Genomic DNA, 11,743 nt, shown 5'->3' on the forward strand with positions numbered 1-11,743 from the left:
TCATTACACTCCATATGCAGTTTATTAATGTTTGTATAACATGCATTTCATAATGTCAAATGATTGATGTCATATTCCCAACATAGGTGACTGTGTGGGATGCATGGGGATGGTGTAACTGATGGTAAATGCACTAGAAGTATAAAGGGAAAAGCTAATTTTATGAAGAGGGTTATGCAAATGTGAAACTCATATGAGGTTAACAATGCTAAATGAACATTTAAGAGGCTATAAAGTATGTGAAGAGGAAATATTAAGCAGCACAGAACAAAACCGGGAAAAAGACTTAAATTAACTCCATTTTGGAGCTAGTGTTAGGTCTAATACTGCTACTGATGCTGAACTTGAAAACGGGCCTTGCATAGGACTATTGAGCATAGTGGTGAAAAACCTAAGGTAGCATTTGGAATTTACATAATGGTGACATGTTCTTATTTTGTCCAACCGAACCATGTATATTTAAATGAAACTTTTGCTGGCACTATCAAATATTTTAAAGATGAAACTTGTTTTGAAATGGTTTTTCAGAATATTTGACATTGTTTTCATAGTATGAATGCTCTTTGGGAGCCTGACGCATCAGTAGGTTATGAAGAACGTTGCTTACTGATATGAAATTAATTCACCTATGAACTGGAGGGCTTTCACTTGTCACTAAAATGGTATGTGGTCAGCATTTACTTGTCATGTCAGCTCTGACCTTTATCTGCTTTGTGGAGTACAGACTGAGAAAGAGAAGTAAAACATGAGTCTTAATAATAAGTAGAATAGGGAACATTTTCATATGTAAGTGAAAAAAAAATACAATTTCCTCTGCATTTATTCCATATTTAAATCATATTTTCATACTTAAGCATTATAAACAACATTTGCATCCTAGGCAAACAAAGAAGTGCATTTCCATTTGGTTAGGTGAGAAGTGAGCTTTGTGCTCTCAGCTCATTCTAAAGTGCACAGCTATTGAAATATAGGCACATTTCCCTTCATCAGTACCAGCATAGTAAACATAGAGATGGAATGTTATCTTACTAAGCATTTGAATTCAGGTTTGAAACCAAACATAACTATGTTTCCCAGAACAATTTCAACACAAGAGTTGTCTTTGCTTTGAACAAACATCAGACTATAAGCTACTGATGGAATACTGGTAGAGGACTAGCGAATCTTTTTCTCTTTAGCAGTCCATCATAACATCAGGTATATCATACTGTGTAAGTGGCAAGTACATTTGTGCCACACCTGTGCCTGGTAATGACCACCTCTAACGAGAGACAATATAATCACCTTTGACATTCAATGGCATTACTATCGCTGAACACGCCCCTACCAACATCCTGGGGATTAGCATTGACCAGAAGCTGAACTGAAGAAGCCACATAAATACTAAAGAGCAGGGGAAGACATTAGGAATTCTGCAGCAGCTAACTCACCACTTGGCCAACAAAGATTGTTTACCATCTACAAGACACAGGCCAGGAATGTGATGGAATACTCCCCACTTGCCTAATAGAGTGCAGCTACACTTTAAATGCAATTCATTATTTGTTAACCACTTTAGGACACTGAGATCATGAAAGGTGCTTTATAAACATAGATCTTTCTTTCCTTACTTCTTCATATGACATTATACAGTCTGATGCTTTAATGTGAGCAATAGCCTTTTTTTAAATGTTGGTTCGTGTCTGCATTAAAATAGTGCCTAGGGCAACATCTTCTGAATTCTGGGTATTGATCTATGAATAACACCTCAGATAACTTTTTGGTGAAGACACTTTCTTGGCTAAAATTGTTCCACCAAATAGACATCCACAATAAAAAAAAAGAGGAAGGTTTACAAAATTATTATTGGGTAAATGGACAAAGTCTTTTCCCTGGGGTCGGGGAGTCCAGAACTAGAGGGCATAGGTTTAGGGTGAGAGGGGAAAGATAAAAAAGAGGCCTATGGGGCAACATTTTCACTCAGAGAGTGGAACGAGTATGGAATGAGCTGCCAGAGGAAGTGGTGGAGGCCGGAACAATTGCAACATTTAAGAGGCATTTGGGTGGGTATATGAATAGGAAGGGTTTGGAGAGATATGGGCCGGGTGCTGGCAGGTGGGACTAGATTGGGTTGGGATATCTGGTCGGCATGGATGGGTTTGACGGAAGGGTGTTTCAATGCTGTACATCTCTATGACTCTATGACTCTATGACTTCACTACAAGCATAAATATACTGCAGTATAGAAATTGGAGATGGAAAGTAAACAATATTTAGCTTCCAAAGGAAGTGAAGCTTGACTCTATCCACGACAAAGAGACCCTGATTGGTACCCATCCACCACCTTCAACATTCACTCCCTCACTGACTGACATCCAGCAGCAGCAATCTACACCATCTATAAAATGCATGGCAGTAACTCACTAACTCTTTCAAAATAGTGTTTCCTTTTCTGAGACAGGAGCTCTAGGGAGATTGTATCTGAGTGATCAGATATCCATAAAGAACATTGAGGTAGGTTAGTGGAAGTCAGAGCAAGGCAGCCAGTACCCAACAATTGGGCATCGGAATCATAAAACACCAAAGGTGCCAGTCAAATATGAGTGGCCATTACTACTGGGGTGGAGCCATTCTACTTACAATGGATTATCTGTCATGGAGGGACCCCATTTGAAGCCTGCTGATAGGCTGACAGATTTCATTGGGTTTCAAGACCTCCTGACATGGGAAAAATGACCACAGAGATTGGAAGTAGCCTTTAATTGGCTTCCTGCCTGGCATCAAAACTGTTCCAACAATGGGAATATAACATCTTGGCGGAGGACATCAGATTCCACTCGTAACATCTTCCCCCAATATTTTGTCAACCTTCTTGCTTAATTTCCATCCTGACCCATGGAGGTTGGAAAATTCAGTTCTATGAATCGGCTATTCTTAGTTAGCTAGGTGGCATATTCAAATCTCTGCTCTACCATTAACTCTGCAGCGTAGCATCTTACAACACAGAAGGGGACTGTTCAGTGAATTATGTCAACTCAGTGGAAGAGCTACCAAATTAGTTCCACTTACACAGCCTTGCAAATGTTTTCTTTTCAAGTATTCAGAGAAACAAACTTTGCTCTGGAAGCAGAACGTTGTTTACTTTCAATCACCAATTTCTAAACTGTAGCAAATTTGTGCTCATAGTGAAGTATCAGAATCTTTTTTTCTCTTTTAACAGCTGTGCCTATTTGGTGGAACATTTTTAGCCAGCAAAATGTATTCACCGAAAAGCTACCTCATGTGTTATTAATGGATGAATACCCAGCATTAGGAATACATTGCCCTAGGCATTATCTTAATACAGACGGTAACCCAATTTTAAAAAGAAAATTAGCTTATTGCGCATACTAAAATATGAGACAGAGTAATATCATAAAAAGAAAGAAGGAAAGAAGAATCCATGTTTATAAATCACCTTTCATGACCTCAAAGTCCTAAAGTACTTAATAGTCAATGAATTGCATCTGAAGTGTAGTCACTATTGTAATGCAGAAAATTGGGCATCCCATTTGCACAAAGAAAGCTCATACAAACAAAAATATGGTAATGATCAGATGCTGATACTGATTGAGGTAATGATAACAGTCAGAGCCCTATTCGTCTTGCCATTTACATCCACCTTAAGCAGATGAAGAGGCTTGGTTTAATGTCTTATCTGAAATTAAAATAAAGGCCCTGATTTTTGCCACTGAAAGGAGAGCTTTTTCAGTGACTGTGCCAGAAAAAGTCAGGAATCTCAAGGGATCTCAGGCAGCTGACTGCTGTCTCTCTTAAAGTCAGATTTTGGGATCCCTGGAATCTGGAATCCAAAGATTAGACCAGGTGAGAATCGTTCTTTTCGCTAGCCAGTCTACTGCTTTGGACTTCAGAGATACCCTTGTAGGTATGGTCCCTGGATGCATGGGAGTAGGGTCAGGATTGCTTGGGGGTATGGCATCATGTATCCTTTTGGAATAGGTTTCAGGGATCCTGGCAGGATGGTATTCAGGGATCCTGGCAGGATGGTATTAAGGTGCCCTTTGGAAATGTTAACTGTGCAGAATGTTGCATGTAAAAGATGTATAAGCCCCTTGTCACTCTCCAACCTGTCAAAGTCTGACAACTAACATCAACCTGTCAAAAGTCTCAAGAATCTTAACAAGATTTTAAACCTGTCAAGAAGTGTCCAGGAGTGTTATCACATGTCGACCATTAAGCAGTGTCAACAACTGTTAAAATGTGTATTTTTGAATGAGAGAGTTTTTTTCAATAGTAGTGGGCGGCACGGTGGCACGGTGGTTAGCACTGCTGCCTCACAGCGCCGGAGCCTGGGTTCAATTCTCACCTCAGGCGACTGACTGTGTGGAGTTTGCATGTTCTCCCCGTGTCTGCGTGGGTTTCCTCCGGGTGCTCCGGTTTCCTCCCACAGTCCAAAGATGTGCAGGTCAGGTGAATTGGCCATGCTAAATTGTCCGTAGTGTTAGGTAAGGGGTAAATGTAGGGGTATGGGTGGGTTGCGCTTCAGCAGGTCGGTGTGGACATGTTGGGCCGAAGGGCCTGTTTCTACGCTGTAATGTAATCTAAAAAAAAATCTATGTCACAGGCAGTGTGGAAATTTAAATTATTGAACTCTCTTCCTCTGGGTACTGGTGAATACTCAATGAGTTGAAAAGGTTCATGAAAGCAAAAAGGATGGATGGGAGCACAAAGTTGGTTTGAGGGTACTAAGGGCCATAACGAATGTTAGAGGTCATCAGATTGCATGGGTTGGCATGGTTGTGGGTGCCAGCAAGTATGGGGGAGGTTTGTAAGAATATTTTATATTGCTCCCTTCTGAAGATAAAGGTACCCATCTGGATCTGGTTCCAGGACACCTCTAGTGGAGGTAAGGCACCTTCCGATGTTGTGAAAAAGTATGCTTCTCTGTAAGAGTACATAAACTAATTGAGGGTGGCAATGTTGCCAAAAGATTGCCCAGCAAAGATGTTGAGTTAAAACAAACAGTGCTAGCTATTTTAGAGTGCCTGTTCACTTAAAACCATTATAGGATTTGTGCTAAATGATTAATTTTACAAACTAGCATTTTCACAATGTAGCTCTAACTACTTATTGAATAGAAATGTTTATTGACATAAAAGATTGAACATTAAGCACAATGTTTGTTTTACATAAGACATTGAGCACTTAGGTTAATAACTTTGCTTAATAAGCATTTTGTTAAAGAAACTTAAAAATGTTAGATTTTGTTTTATCAATGATAGTTTTTTTTCAACAATGATATCATTGAAGACTGATCATTTTATTTGCTACCAGGGTGCCTTCTAAGTTATGGATGGCATGGAGAAGGAGATAGCTGTCATGGAGTGAGAAGAGTAAAGTGTACTGGGTGGGCTTTGGTGAATAAGTTGCTACTAAGTTGACTTAGAGACTATAAAGAGCTACGGGGGATATGGATTATGACAGACCACGGGGAATGGGTAAATTGGCATCAAGGAAAGTGGTGAACTTGGAAATGGACAAAGGATGGAATGGGGATATAAAGAGTTATGGGGAATTTACAGATGAGCATAGGGTGGCACAGGTGGTATGAGAGATCATGCAGGGTTTGGCACAGAAGCATATGTTGGTGCGACTTGGTATAGATGAGGCGCAGAGAGTGAGGTATGAGAAAGGAGGGACCTTTTCAGGTTTTAATCTGTATTTTTAAACTTTGAACACAGCTCTTGCATCCTGAAACACCCAGCTTGCCTTGAAAAATGGCAGCGTGAGGCTCTTCTCAGAATGTTTAGTGAGACTGCAAATGCAGTCCACCCTCAGACTGAAAATCAGAAGTGTGTTCAGCCATTTTTAAAGGTTGCATTTTTGAATCCCAAATTTCCCCACCTCTGCACACCCAACCGAGCAATAAAAATCAGAGTCAATGTATTTACTAATATCACGGTTATTTCTTATCTTTTTACTTCTCTTTAAGGAGAAGTTAGAACATTTGCTGTACTATCAGGATTAGACAATTGGGTTCCCTCATATAAGCTGAAAAATGTGTTGCTGGAAAAGCACAGCAGGTCAGGCATAAGCCCTTCTTATGCCCGAAACATCGATTCTCCTGCTCCTTGGATGCTGCCTGACCTGCTGCGCTTTTCCAGCAACACGTTTTTCAGCTCTGATCTCCAGCATCTGCAGTCCTCACTTTTTCCCTCATAAGGGAAATGATAACAGTGCTAAGATTGAATTTCAAGTTGAAATCCAAAGTGTGATTTCTTGGTAGCATGTCAAAATTTCAGGCATTGTCATTTTAATGATAACTCACAAGAGTTGAGTATTTTAAGTAAGATACATTATTAGTAAATTCATTCTGTCAATATTAGGCATCTGTCAATGGAATCCATCTTGTTTGTGATATCTATCAAGAAAGCACGCATCATGGCAGTTTCTATGTGAGAGAAACAAACTATTTGCTCCAGGTAATTATAATATTGTGAAATGTACAGCCCAATGTATTGATCTCTATCCACTTAACTGTCTAGCACTAGCTCAAAGACCTTTGTTTCTGATGCAAATAGTAATGGTAGGTTGCTTAATGCATATTTCAATACATTTCCATGCTTAATGCATATAGCCAATTTGTAGGTGAAGAAGTTACAAACAATTGCAAAGAATTTCATAAAATGTGAGTAAGTGGAATTTCATTTTTTATATTTTCCTGTTGTTTTGCAGACACAGTTTTAGTAAAAAGAAAGTTATTTGAATAGTTGTTCAATAACATATCACAGACCATGTTTATTTATAGATTCTGAATAATTCAAACTCTGTTTTCATCTCATGGGATTCTAGAAATTGCCAGTATTGCATTTGGGATCCAGTTTTCCAATTAAGATGATTGTTTTGGCTTGACTCAATAACTTGAATTTCATGTTAATTACATGGGATTCTGAGACTTTTGCCTTTTTTTTGATAATCTAATTCCATGATTCCATTAATGTTTCATTGAAAAGAGTAAATCCATGGCATTGATTGTCACGTGATGTAGTGATAGAACATAGAACAGTACAGCACAGAACAGGCCCTTCAGCCCACGATGTTGTGCCAACCATTGATCCTCATGTATGCACCCTCAAATTTCATATGCATGTGCAGCAGTCTCTTAAATGTCCCCAATGACCTTGCTTCCACAACTGCTGCTGGCAACGCATTCCATGCTCTCACAACTCTGTGTAAAGAACCCGCATCTGACATCCCCTTTATACTTGCCTCCAACCAGCTTAAAACTATGACCCCTCGTGTTAGCCATTTCTGCCCTGGGAAATAGTCTCTGGCTATGATGGAAGGAAGTTCAATAAGGAACTCTTGTAGTGATGTCCTGGTACTGAGATGGATGACTCCAGCAAACAACTATTTTCCAGTGTGCTAGGAATGACTTCAACTAAGGGACAGCCACCTGCACTCCTCGATCTCAAGGGCAGTCATTCTCACCTTTCATCTTGAACCAAAGATGTAATGAGGTCAGGGGAAAATTGCCCTGTCAAAACCAAACTCAGCATTGGAGGTAGGTAACTGCTGTGGAGGTGTTGCCTCTGAGCTATGGCCTTCAGCAATCTCTTGGTATCATATGGAGTAAATCAAAATGACTGAAGACCATAGCTCAGAGGCCAGGTGACTTCAGGAGATGTCAAATCTGTATTTAGTTTGCTATTTATGTTCAAGTCACAGCCTTTGATTAAAATAGATGCATAGAAATTTACATTCAATAATGTATAATGGGACAGTTTGTGTAAATAACTATTTGTGTAAATAATTATTGTGTAAATAACTTACATTTCCCTAACAATTAGCTCAGATAGGGAAGGTAACTTAAGAGAAAGAATGTATCAGCTGATTGTGATGTGTATCATTTATATCATTCTTCCAATGAACTATGAGTCCACTAAAATTTGCAATTATAAATTCTAATTCAATTTAATAAGAAAAAATACAGACATTTCCAAGGCTGCTGATATGGAAAGGTGAGTCAAAGTGTTCTTCAGTGTTACTGTGTGAATGTGCTGGACAATGAAATTGATGAAAGGAAATCAATTATTGCAGAATAGAAATACATCACCAACTTTCCCCACTCCCTGCACCTTGAAGGAGTAAGGATGACAAGCACAAGACGTAGATGTAGACTATAGAGCCTGTCAGTCCTATTTGGTTACTCAAAACAATCTTGCCTATAACTCAACTTTTCTGCTCACTGTTCTTAACTCTTGACCTCTGAGAGACTCAGAATTTACTTATCTCAAGTTTAATTTTAGTCAAGGTGGAGCATCCACAATACTTTGGCGGAGGGAAATTTAAACAATCACAGTTCTTTGAGTGAAGAGTTTTCTCATCATCTCAGTCTCATATTGTTGATTTCCCAGCCAGAGTAATGAATGTCTTGACCTGTCAACCTGTCAAACCACGTCAAAATCACATTTCGTTCAAAATGACAGTATCTCGGTAATCCTCTAAACTCCACAGAGGATAGGATCAACTCACTCATCAAAGGACAATGCTCTCATCTTAGGAGCCAATATGTACACCTTCACTGTGCTACTTTCAATGCACATTTCCCATTCCTTAAATATGAGATCAAAATTGTTCACTATATTTCAAGTGTGAGTTCACCAAAACCCTGTATGCAGCAGGACTTCTTAAATCTCATATTACATTCCTCTGCAATAAAACAAATGACATTTGCCTTCCTAAATACTTGTTGTATTTGTATGTTAGCTTTCTGTGTTCCTTGCATGAGTACACACAATTCATAGAATCCATTCTGTGTGGAAGCAGGCTATTCAGCCCAACAGCCTTATCATGTAGGTCATTGAAACAGATCATTAATAGCTAGGCATTAGCACTGATCCTTGGAACACAGTAGTCACAACTTGTCAATGTTGCAGAAAGGCTATTCGACCCATCGAGCCTGCACTGACCCACCAAAGAGCATCCCTCCCAGACCCAGCACTCACCCTATTCCCGTAACCCCACATTTACTGTAGCTAGTCCACCTAACTTGCACATGTTTGGACTGTGGGAGGAAACTGGAGCACTTGGCGGAAGCCCACATAAATGTAGGAACAACGCGCAAACTCCACACAAACAGTAACGCATGCCTGGAATCAAATCCAGGTTCCTGATGCTGTGCAGCAGCAGCGCTAACCACAAAGCCACTGAACCATATATTTGGCAGGGAACCTTGTCAAATACCTTTTGAAAATTCATGTATATTTCATCTACTAGTTTCCTTTTATCTACTCTACTCGTTCCATCTATTGGAAAAATTCTAATTAATCTGTCAAGCATGTTTTCAAAGTGTATTAGACTTTAGTTGATCTGCATTAGGTTTGAATCTGAGATCTTTGTAACCTTAGGCCACATACTATTATGTCATTGATATATCTCCTAAAGGCATACCGACACACATACTGTAACAATTTCATATAAATAATACAACAGCTGACCATTTGGGCTACCTAATAAATTTGGCACTTAATTGTAAAGTAAATCATTACTTTCATATTGTAATTGCAGACTTCTTCTGAAGCTAGATGGGATTCTCAGGCAATTAGCTGTTAAAAGGACAAATGATTCTTCTGGTGAAGATTTCCAAAATAGAAGATATTTCCCTTTGAGAAAATAAATGTCATCCATGGAACAGTTTGCTAGCTTAATGCTTCCTGTACCCTTTCTTCTGCTTAGGTTTCCATGGCAATGTAGTCTGTTGTGGATTAACACTGGTTTATTGACTGCCCTTGAAGAAGCAATGATGATGGTTTTTGATTATAATTGAATGGATGTAAATATTACTTTGGGCTCATTGGAAAGATGATGATGTGGAAAAAAAAACCTCCTTGTGAAAACGCTGCATGATGGCAAAGCTTTAATGTAGTGTACAATTCTTGCTGTTCTTTAGAGTTTCAACAAGGTAAAACTGCCTCACTTCAAACTAATTAATAAATGCACAGTTTTATATTTGTAGCAGCCAGTTACTGTTTAAATGGCCTTGCCCTTCAATAAGAGTAGAATAAGGGATTACTTTTAATTTAGATGTTTCTAGCTTCATTGATTCCTGAGTTCTGAAGCAGACCAATTATTCTGAAAATTGCACAAAATTGACTTCTGCAAAACTATTCTATTTGTGTTTAGGATGTACAATTAAATATGTGATATATAATTTCCATCTGTATTATTTCTCATTTAAATAGACAATTGTTTCATTTTGAGTTGCTGAGGTGAATTTCTATGTAAATAAAGGCATAAAAGCTTATACAAATAGCAAAGATTGGAGCTGATAGTTAAGATAGTGTATAGACCATGATTAGAAACCACCAAGTGATCCCAGATGTAAAATAATTCATCAGCATTTAAAAGGCTTATTTTTCATGAGCCCAAATTTTCCTGACACATAATCTATTGTATGGATTTTTTGCAAATGTATCAGTCTAATTTTCTTCTGTAAACTCAAATTTTCAAAATGGACTTAAGATTATTACTCAGTGTTGGGGATAGGATGAAATTATACAGTGGATGACTCGCTCATAGCAGTCCAATTTAGGGAAAATAAGTCGTGCCACATAAACTTGAGTTATTGACTGTTTATTCGTGAGCTTATGGGGAGAGACAAGTCACAAGTCACTCCAACGAAATACAGAGAGTTGCGTGATTACACAGGAATCTCGATTATCCGAATACCAATTATCCGAAAATTGGATTATCCAAAGGAGATCTCGAGGTCCTGACAGAAACATTGCTTCAAAGATGTGTTTCCAACAGTGATCGCGTATTTTGTTTACAGTGAGTAAACAGGCACCAGGTTTCAAATGACTGACCATCTGCCCTCTCTCTCTTCACACTTTCCCTGGAGTTCTACAGAGGGTTATACCATAAACCCCCCATCCCCAGATAATCTCTCCAACATTGTCCTGTACAGGACAAACGTAGGACCTATCAAAACATTGCAGTAAAAATGTTGTGTGTGGCTGTGTGTGTTGTGTGCACGTGTGTGTGTGCTGTTTGGAGACTTACCCCACAAAGGCAGCTGCAGCAGCAGCAGTCTTGTTATTGGTGTACAGTCCAGCTGCTCCGGAGAGGGGGCAGGGGTGGACTTGGGGGGGCAGTGCTGGACCGGGTTGGGAGGGCGATGTTGGACGGAATTGGGGGGTGGGGGGTGGTGTTAGACCAGATTGGTGGGGGGGGCGGCATGCGGTGTTGGAAGGGGCTCATGCGCTGTGTGCTGTGGCGGGGGCAGCGTTGGGGGCGGGGGGTGGTATTGGAAGTTGTTTGGGATGCAGACAGGGGGGTTGTGGTGTTGGGGGACAGGGGCTCTTGCGCTGTATGCTGGGGAACGGGGCAGCATTGGGGGTGGGGGATGGTTTTGGAAGGGGTTTGGGATGCAGGCGGGGGGGGGTGGTATTGGGGGGCGGGGACTCACGCGCTGTATGCTGGGGCGAGGGGGCAGCGTTGTGGGCGGGTAATGGTGTTGGAAGGGGTTTGGGTGCAGGCGGGGGGGGGGGTGTTGTGGGGGGCAGGGGCTCATGTGCTGTGTGCTGCTACTAGTCTCCTGAACAGGGAGCAGAATTTAATAACACCAAGCCCCAGAGGAAAGGCATTTAATCGATTAACCGAATAATCGATTATCTGAGCGAAATAGTGCCCACCTATCACGTTCAAATAATCGAAGTTCCCCAGTATATAGGTTGCAATCATTTAGCAATTAGCAAAGTGT

This window comes from Chiloscyllium plagiosum, unplaced genomic scaffold, assembly GCF_037043375.1.
Source record: "Chiloscyllium plagiosum isolate Xiang-an unplaced genomic scaffold, Cpla_swu_hap1 HiC_scaffold_3, whole genome shotgun sequence".
In the NCBI taxonomy this organism is placed as follows: Eukaryota; Metazoa; Chordata; class Chondrichthyes; order Orectolobiformes; family Hemiscylliidae; genus Chiloscyllium; species Chiloscyllium plagiosum.